This window comes from Rhipicephalus microplus, chromosome 3 (genome assembly GCF_043290135.1).
Source record: "Rhipicephalus microplus isolate Deutch F79 chromosome 3, USDA_Rmic, whole genome shotgun sequence".
NCBI lineage: Eukaryota > Metazoa > Arthropoda > Arachnida > Ixodida > Ixodidae > Rhipicephalus > Rhipicephalus microplus.
The window spans coordinates 209,081,929-209,092,216 of NC_134702.1; positions in this window are offsets into that span (position 1 = coordinate 209,081,929).

Sequence of the window (10,288 nt, forward strand, 5' to 3'; positions counted from 1 at the left end):
GGCAGATCGAGGTAGACCCAAGAGATCAGGAAAAAACCGCTTTTGTGACGCCGGATGGTTTATATGAATTTAAAGTTTTACCCTTCGGTCTGTGCTCAGCGCCCGCTTCTTTTCAAAGGCTCATGGACACTGTACTTTCAGGGTTAAAATGGAAGACCTGTTTAGTTTATCTAGACGACGTCATAGTGTTTTCCCCAACTTTTGACGAGCATCTCAAGAGGCTGGAAGTTGTTTTACGAGCCATACGCTTCGCAGGCTTCACATTGAAACGAGAGAAATGCCACTTTTGTTTTGAAGAACTGCTGTTTCTTGGTCATGTCTTCAGCTGCGCCGGCGTTTGGCCTGATCCCGAAAAACTTGCGGCCGTGGCACAGTTCCCAGTACCGTCCAATAAGAAAGCTGTCAGGTGCTTTCTGGGCCTATGCGCCTACTATCGCTGGTTCATCGCCGACTTCGCACGGATTGCGTCGCCGTTAACTCGCCTCACTAGAGATGATGCCACCTTTGAGTGGAACCACGAACAGCAAGCAGCGTTTAATGACCTCCGCCAACGTCTTCAAACACCTCCAGTGCTTGCTCACTTCGACGAGCAAGCGCCAACAATGCTTCACACTGACGCAAGCAATGTAGGCATCGGAGCTGTGCTTGTGCAGTGGCAAGAAGACACGGAACGAGTGATCGCCTACGCGAGCAGGACGCTAACACGCGCTGAGGCCAATTATTCAACAACTGAGAAAAATGCCTCGCCGTGGTCTGGGCAGTTATGAAATTTCGCCCGTATTTGTGTGGCCGCCCTTTCAAAGTTATAAGTGACCATCATTCACTCTGTTGGTTGACTAATTTAAAAGATCCAACCGGCCGATTAGCACGGTGGAGTCTGAAGTTACAAGAGTTTGATATGACGGTCATACACAAGTCTGGGAAGCGCCATACGGACGCCGACTGCCTGTCTCGATCACCAGTACAGTCAGCTTCTCTTTCTGACGACGACGATATGGCCTTCCTTGGTGTTCTCGACGCGTCCACGATTGCCCAACAACAACGAAGTGACCCTGAATTGCTTGATTTGATTAATTACGTGGACGGACGTTCTTCGAGGGCACCTAGAGTCTTTGCAAGGACATTATCGTCGTTTTGCTTACGCAATGGCGTCCTATACAAAAAAAAACTTTTCACCCATCGGAGCTCCCTATTTGCTCGTTATTCTTGCACCCCTTCGAACTGAAGTGCTCCAACCATGTCACAATGAGCCGACGTCTGGCCATTCAGGCTACACTCGCACATTGGCAAAAGTACAGCAGGGATACTACTGGCCACGACTCACAACAGCCGTCAAGCACCACATTCACACTTGCCTCGATTGCCAGCGACGCAAGTCACCTCCAAAGAGACCCGCCGGTCAGCTGCAACCAGTTCAGGTTCCACGTACACCATTTGAACAAATAGGAATGGATATTTTGGGACCCCTTCCTACTTCTACTGCAGGGAATCGCTGGGTTATAGTCGCAACAGACTACCTAACCAGGTATGCCGAAACAAAAGCTATCCAAAAGAGCACCGCAGTGGAAGTGGCGAGATTTTTCATAGAAAATATTGTGCTACGCCATGGTGCCCCGACTATCGTGATCACACACCACGGAACAGCATTTACGGCAGCTCTTTTGGACCACGTCCTGATGCTTAGTGGAACGACTCACCGTAAGACCACTGCGTACCACCCGCAAACGAATGAACTAACGGAGCGCCTCAACAAGACAATTGAAGACATGCCGTCGATGTACCTGGATGTCCAACATAAAAATTGGGACGAAATTTTACCCTATATTACGTTCGCATACAATACGGCTAAACAAGAGACGACTCGCATCACTCCATTCAGCTTGGTTCACGGACGGGAGGTACGTACTATGGCTGGATGCGATGTTGCCACATGAATGGGACGCTACCGACACAGGCGCTAACGTGTTCACTGAACGCGCGGAAGAATCTAGGCAGCTTGCCCGCTTACGGATCCACCAGCGGCAAGACTACAACGCAGGCCGCTACAATGCTCGCCATAGGACTGTAACGTACAAAATCGGTGACAGCGTGTGGGTTTGGACACCCGTACGAAAACGTGGACTGTCCGAGAAGCTGCTAAGGCGATATTTTGGGCGATACCGAGTATCGCGCCAGCTAAGTGACGTCACCTACGAGGTCGTCTCCTACAGTCCCCAATGCCCGAGGCGTCGCCAGCACCAGCCTGAACTTGTTCATGTAGTGCGTATGAAGCCGTATGTGAGTGACTGACTGCACGTTAAAAAAATACTGTGGGTCTGAATCAACATCGGGGGCAATGCTCTTATAAGGAGGGGCAAGTGACACGTGTTTATAAGAAAAAGAACGATGATAGGAATGTTTTGTAGATTCCAGCTAGTGGGTCAGGTGGTTTTTCGGGACGACAACGAAGCAGGCATCTTTCTGTACAGCCGATCCTGAATACGCTCTTTTCGCTGCCGTAAGCTGCTGTCATCTCTTGTTCGCGTTGCACTGCGACAATATATATATATATATATATATATATATATATATATATATATATGACAGGAAGAAAAACAATCCACAAAAAGACTGGTGCGCGGAATGAAGCCTCTGACCACTTGCTTGTTAGTGTAAGGCAGGAGCCACTGAGCCACGAAGCAGCTTTTTTTCTCAACGTTGAAACGGCAAGCTATTTATATCGGCCGCGTAACGCTGGTGATGGCCATCTCGGTAGAACTATCGTCTTTTCAGCATTATTAGCAAGATAGCCCAATGAGCGCGCGTCGCCATATCGTTACAACACAGTGGCATACGCTCACATCTCCCACGCGTACTTGACCCACTGGAGAGGGGTATGCTGGACACACGCGCGTCCGTTAGTTTATCTCATGGTGGGGAGAATCGTACGCCTTGGACTTTCAGCGGAACAGTTCTGTTGCAGTTACTGTGCGCGCAAGGTCGCTTCACAGTCTCCGTTTGCGAAAAGGGTACGCTTTTCATACACAGCGAAGTAACAACTGACACGTTTATTCGTGTTCCTCTGTACCTGTCAGTAGGTTTCGTGCGTTATTCGTGCGTGAGAAACGCGGGTAACGTTTCTATCTGCTTGCCATTCTTCACGTGGCCTTCCATTTTGTTGCTCTCATTTTCATTTATTCGCCTTTGTGGCAAAGCTGTGACAATTTTTTGAGATATTTGGGAACTTGCACATTTTTGTAATTCCTCACTTTGCAACTTTTCGTTGAAAACAAAAACTGACCATGCCCAGTCCACAGAAAACCAGGCCTCTCCGTCTCGTCAGACATAAAATATCCGTGACAAGAAGTGAAGAAGTTTTCTTGAGAGTGCGTTGTGTATTATATCTTCGTGAAAAACGGCAAGTCATTTCACTTGCGCCTTAGGATCCCCATAACATTGCATGTGGAGTATGATGCTCCTGTCTCTTTTGAGTGCTGTGCAAAAAAAAAACCTATATGATCAAAATGTTTTTGCTCAGTGAAAATAAAACTGAGGGGCTGCAACTGCAGTGGTTCTTCCTGCACAAAGACGAAATAAAAACATAGTTGGGGTTTAACGTCCGAAAACCAACATGCATAAGGTAATGAGAGACGCCGTACAATGGAGGGTTCTGTATATTGCGTGCAAGGGGGGCAAAGACGAAATAGTATTTTTTGCTGCTCTCTATAAACGAAGAAGGAAACAAATCATCACCAAACACTGCATCGGAACCATAAACTGCCACTTTGTGTACATCTGAATGCTTGCCGAATGTCCTGGTTGTATTGACGTTTTCAGATTTTAATTTCATCGCTTTCTTGTCACGGGCAGTTCTGACTTAGCGTTACAGAGAGGCCACGTTCTCAGAAATTTCTTCCAATATTGCCCTTGAAACTCGATAATGAAATTTTTGAATTACGTGCAACTTTCGTGTTTCTGGCAAAAACGGTAGGCTATAAATTGTCTCTCAGTACGACTTTTCGACATAAACAACTGTTCTGAAGTCCAAAGTGAAAAGTGAATTAACGAGTTTTTCGTTAGTTAGCATCGTGAATGCCATTTATATTGTGGCAAAATATTTTCGCCTTAACAGAGAGTACGTGTGCGAAAACAATTGGAGAATGAGTGTCGTAAAATTTGTCAGCAGAACTGATATGCCTGAGGTTTTCTTGGCGTCGTGGACAGATACTTACGTCATCACGGAGCGGCACGCGCTATCTCCACTTTCCTTTAGTTGCGGAGCATCTAATACTCGAGGCTTGTAGTGCGGCGCCGTCCGCAAGCTTCCTCCTCCTTCTTCCACCATCTGTGCATCCCTTCCTCCTCTACACACTGCGCGCGCTTCACTCCTCCACCATCTGTGCACGCTTCCTCCTCTACACACCGCGTGCGCTTCTCCTCTTCATGAACATTCGCTAGCTGTATAATGTAGCGCGCATGCGCCGTCACGCTTCGAGAACATCGGCAGCTGCCGCGCGCGCATGCGCCGTCGCGCTTCGAGAACATCGGCAGCTGACGCGCGCGCATGCGCCGTTGCGCTTCTCCCCCTTCTCGAACATTCGACAGCTGACGCGCGCATGCACCGTCACCCACCATCTGTGCCGCGCGCGCTTCTCCCCTTCGAGAACATTCTACAATTCTCCTGATTCTCCAGTGAACGCGCATGCGCCGTCGCGCTTCGAGAACATTCAACAGCTGACAGTGCATGCGCAGTCGCGCTGTATATATACTCAAGGTCGGCGCTCGCTCGCTCAGTTGCCGCTCGTCGGTTGGTTTGTACGGCGCGTCGACGTCCAAGGTCGTGGTGAAATGAATTCCAACGAATCCACAAACACAATGATCGACGTCCCTTCGACCAGCGCCGCCCTTTCGCATACGTGTGTACGTGTTCACTCATTTAACACCCCCTCCTACAACCACGTTAACCAATTTAGCCATCGACCCAAGTAAGTCGCAATTTAACACCCCATTTCACAACCACGTTAACCAATTTAGCCATCGACCCAAGTAAGTCGCACTTTAACACCCCGTTAACCTATTATATGCTCCGCATCCTCCTCAGTGTTCCCCCGAGGGAAGCTGCGGGCAATTTTTTTTATGGCTCTCCTTTTCTTCTTCTTCTGCTTTGATTCCAGAACACGTGTATCAATTTGTGCGGCTTGGAATGAAATTACTCTGATGGGCGAGACAGTGAGTATGGAAAGAATGAAGGACAGAGAGAAGGAGAGCAAGCAAAAATGTAATATATTGAAAGAAAGGAAGCACTGATGAAAACAAATTCTTGGTAAGGTGAGATTCCAACCACCGTACACACGATGTGAACGCATGCGTCGTAACCACTCAGCTGTGTAGGCACGCTAGCTGAAAATAGCACAGCTTTCTGGCGAGGGGCTTGGTAGGAGAAGTTACTTTGAAGAGGATGAATGTGAGTGTGAGGAAGAGGGGAAAACGAGTTTAGATTTAGATACAAAAAATACACTGAATCAAAAAGAGACAAGAAGAGCAATAGAAAGGGAAAAGAGAAAAGACAGGGAAAAATTAAATCTGAATAAAACTTTAAAAAAGAGCAACAATACACAGGTATAGTGTGTGTTAATAAGGAGATAGGTAAGAAATTAAACACCTAGCCAAGCCAAGATCGGCAGAGTGCCCAGCCACTCTGCTGAGAAACGGGCTTTGCACGACTTAGTGCCGGCTGGGCTAGTTAAAAAAACGTTACTGTAAAAAAAAACAATCTGCATAATATACAGATATTTGCTCGAGTATCTAAGGTTTATTTCTCATCTGTGTTATTTTACAATGACAAGCTGTCTCCTTGTGGTGCAGAGCACGCAAAACTTGAAATCCTGCATTTATTTTACATCAATGAAACAGAGGTGAACAAAAAGAATGGAACGAACTCTTACAGCAGCAGCAATGGTATGACGTCGTCTGAGATGCAGCTCATCGCTGTCATCGCATCGCCAGTCAAGCAGGACAGCTTCAAACATTGTGCATTGCCTTCACAAGCTTGGTCGAGATTTATTCACTGTCTCGCTGGTTTGAACGAGAATGACGGTGTAGGTGATGATCGCTCCAGCAAGCTGAAAAGGAAAGTAGTTATTGTGAATTGGGGGGTTTTACGCGCCAAAACTACGATATTGGTCTGACGCACGCTGTGGGGAAACACACGGAATATTTTGAACACTTGGTTTTCTTTAACGTGCAGTGACATCGCAAAGTACATGATCATGTAACAACTCGCTTCCATCGAAATGTGACCTCCGTGGCTGGGATCAAAGCCCAGACCTTGGGATCAACAGTTGAGAATCGTGACCACTAGGCCACCGAGGCGGGTGCAAAGTGATTGATTGATATGTGAGGTTTAACGTCCCAAAACTGTCACATGATTATGAAAAAAGCCGTAGCGGAGGGCTCCAGAAATTTGGACCAACTGAGGTTTTTTAAAGTGCACCCAAATATGAGCACATGGGCCTAGAGCATTTTCTCCCCCATCGAAAATGCAGCCGCCGCTGCCGAGATTTCCTCCCGCAATCTGCGGATCAGCAGCCGAGTATAACCCCTAGACCACCGTGGTGGGGTCGGTGGAAAGTGTGGCAATCGATACGATATTGAAGCAGTTTTATGCCGTTAATGCTTTTTTTTTGGAACATCTGAAAACCATCTTGTAACACATATATAGTGTCTGTTGTGGTACATAATAGGACATGACTGCAACATATTGAAAATTCAACCACTTGCGCAAAAACAAACAACGAACAAAAACACAAACAAAAAATATGCGGCACTCTTTACATGCCAGTGTATGCTGACATGGAGGCCCATATCACAATCGGGAAACTGTACCGGACCACAGGGATGTTATAAAATATGGCTATCACCTCTTTTAATGGGAATATCATGAAAATGCCGAACGAAATTTTTATCATTTGTGTTACGCGTGTTCCGAAAACGCCAATATGTTTAGGCCCGCAGATATTTGTGAATGCAGGCGTGCGATGAAAAACAAGTGTTGACGTGTATATGGTTTAGATATTAAGGCGCTGCAAGTGAAGATGTAACAAGATAATGAAGTATACTTGAAACTTACTGAAGGTTTGGTGACCGTATTGCTTTGCAACTGTGCAATATACTGAAGTAACATGAGGTTACATGTTTGTGCCGATTCATTATAAGGTACGCCGTAGCAGTGGGATTCTGGAAACGTTGCGGTGAACTATATAAAATGCCGTGAGCATGGCAGTCACAACTTCAATACTACTATGCTAAAAAAAATTTGCGAGCTACGCTGCATTTGATAAAAATGTGGCATAAAAGCAAGGATTCCCTCATCAAGATGGAATTTATCAAGTGACGTCGCAAGAAAAAGCTAGGTGCTATTGATCTCTGTAACTTGCCATTGCGGCTACCTTCTGCGAACAATAATTTTTACAGAGCATGTATGATCTTATAACCTTTATGAGAGATAGTCCTGTATTATACGAACTTAGGACTGGCTAAGTCTGTGTATTAACTGTTGCTCTCTAAGGCAGTTATTTCCACATCAAGTGTGTCTCATTCCACTTGAAGGGCTGCTATGCTATTTAGGAAAATTGTAGAAATGCAATTTTTTAATCACTCTTGACTGTTCCCCGTCTTCCACTTGGCACCACACTCAATAAAGATGGAGTTGTATTTGCGGTGTTTTTTTTGTGATAACGTAACAATTATATAAACCTCTACCTTAGCTGTTTTAGTTTTTTTCTTTAGTCGGAAACTGCGTACCCACTTTTTTTATATGAAGAATGCTACGGGACGCTCGGGAGCGTAATTAGTAGCGGGTTGCGATAACATAATGAAAGAATCGGGAGGTAGTGAACTCGTAGAGTGACACAAGGACAAGAGGGGACACAAGGGTCCTTGTGTAGCCGAGAAATTACGTGGTAGAGGGCAATAGGGTACAGTGTGACAAGTCACTCCCTTCATCGAAATGCGTGCAGAATATATCCATTGTTGATAATGTGATTTTGCTCTGATACGCCAGTGAAGGTTCAAAAACACCAGACGGTCGAAATTTTTAGAGCCCACCCTTATAGCGTGTCACATATTCACGTCTTAGTTCTGATACGTAAAACACTAGACATTATTATTTTTTTATCAGGGTACACCCTATCCCGTGCACCATTGTCTCCGGTAAAATGCTTTGAATATTTCCAGACAACATCGCCTAACCAGCCCTCTTCACTGCTCCGAGGTCCTTAGGATGGCAAGAAACATAGAAGTATATCTTGTTAAACGTTCCTGTGTCGCCTGGCAAGTGAAAGTTGATGGGGCTCTTAAGCCTTAGAGTGCGAGCGTGAGTTTCAATGTGGAAGTAGTGTTCGTGCGCCTTTGGATCGATATGCGCTGAGCAAGACACACTAAAGTTGAGGGTGGCAGTTCACTCGCTTTATAGGCCAGACTACTCGATGATCCCTGTTAATCTGATACGTTATCTTGAAACACTTATAAGTTATATGCGTGGAGGTATCAGAAGCTATACCTTCAAGCATTAACGCCGAACTTCATAAACGTGGCCAAAATGTTCCTACCGAAACAAGCATCGGCAATTTGAGCTTGAAGAAACCTGCCGCAGATAAGGCCATTTCTCCGGGTTTCAAGGAATCCTTCAGATAGAGCACCTGTAAATAGAATACGCACAGCTCATCCAGGAAGCAACGAATGTGTTCAGTCAGGAATTTCTGGTGATGTAGAAGTGCTACACTTGCGATAAAAATGGCTTGGGTGAGTGTGCAAGATAGTCCTTCTACCTTCCCTTGACACTGAACGCATGCATCTGCAGACGCCACTTATGTTTGCCATTTTGTGAACTGGTCGCTGCCGAGAAGGACCCGCATACACCGAGAATGAATTCAACATTTTCACAGTGCACTGTGCATAACTCTAGATGATCATGTAGGCGACGGGACTACAATATTCAAAGGCCGTTTTACGTGCCAAGCTCCAGCACAAACGAAAAAAGCATAATTTTTCTGTGGTACAAAACTGAGTACAAAACTTTTTGTGTGCTTTGTGAGCGTATAATGTTGTTCTTTTTGCACAAAAAAGAAACATGATTGACTGCAGTCTAGAGTGACTACATTTCTTGTTTACTCATAAATAATTACGTCTAGTTGTTGAACCCTATGCAAAGCAGCGTACACTATAATACACTTTTGAGGCCTCTTACTGCCGTAATACGAAAGACCACGTTCTTACAGTCGTGCATAAAATGTAGAAGTCTTTCTAAGCTGCTTTACTGCTGTGTAGGTGTCAAGGCCTTGCGTTTTCAGAAGTAAATGCAGTATCAACGCATCGCTTAATCGAACCCTAGAATCTATTTTAGACTAGCGTGTATATTAAGGTCCGTTGACAGGAAATATCGGTAACGCGAAGAATGCTCAATGAAAAATAAATTAGCGTAGTCTGGGACACGTAAGCAGTGATATCACTATTTTGCACCAAGTGCGTCAGAGTGCCCCATATTTTAATGACAGAGGCTTGCTGGTGAAACCATCGTGAATCGAAAATTACGCCACGCTACATGCGCCGCCGTCTCAGTTGCGATGGTATCTATCACCTGCAATCATGTGGCACACTCGTCAAGACTCATGAAGTTTGATCTTGGGGCTACCATACTTCACAGTCACGGGCCAAGGAATATTCTGTAGATGAATCAAGGCTCGCGCGCAGTGTTTGCGGATCCTACGCAACATGCAGCTGAACAACAAACGTAACGTTTATAGATAGTATAAACTTTTCTTTGCACGTGCTCGCCGATTAACTCACGTCCTGTGCCAAGGCAGCTTCTTAAGTTTGTGTCCCGCTCTTTTTCGGCGCCGTTTGCTTGCACAGCCAAGTTTACAAAATGAATGTTTGCGAAGTAAGAACCGCTGACAATCAAGTGCGACTAACGTTCGTGCATTGTGCTCCGGATCATAATTGTCAATTTTCACGAAACAGATTGTTCCCATCTGCCTCTAAATAGCACTCTCCTCCACCTTGGCGCATTTAGCAGAACTTATTGGCCATGAACGAAATGTTCTTATCGCATTTTATGTTAAACAAAATCTAGGTGATTCTGCTGCAGATGAGTGCTGTTCAGACATAATAAATGCGTTTAGCAAAGCTGACATACTGCAAATTCACAGTTAGCAGTTTAAACTGAGATAAATACGCATTTTGAGTAAGCAATAGGTTTTTTTTTTTGAAGAAGATAGTCTTTCATGGAGACCTTCGACGCAAAAATTTT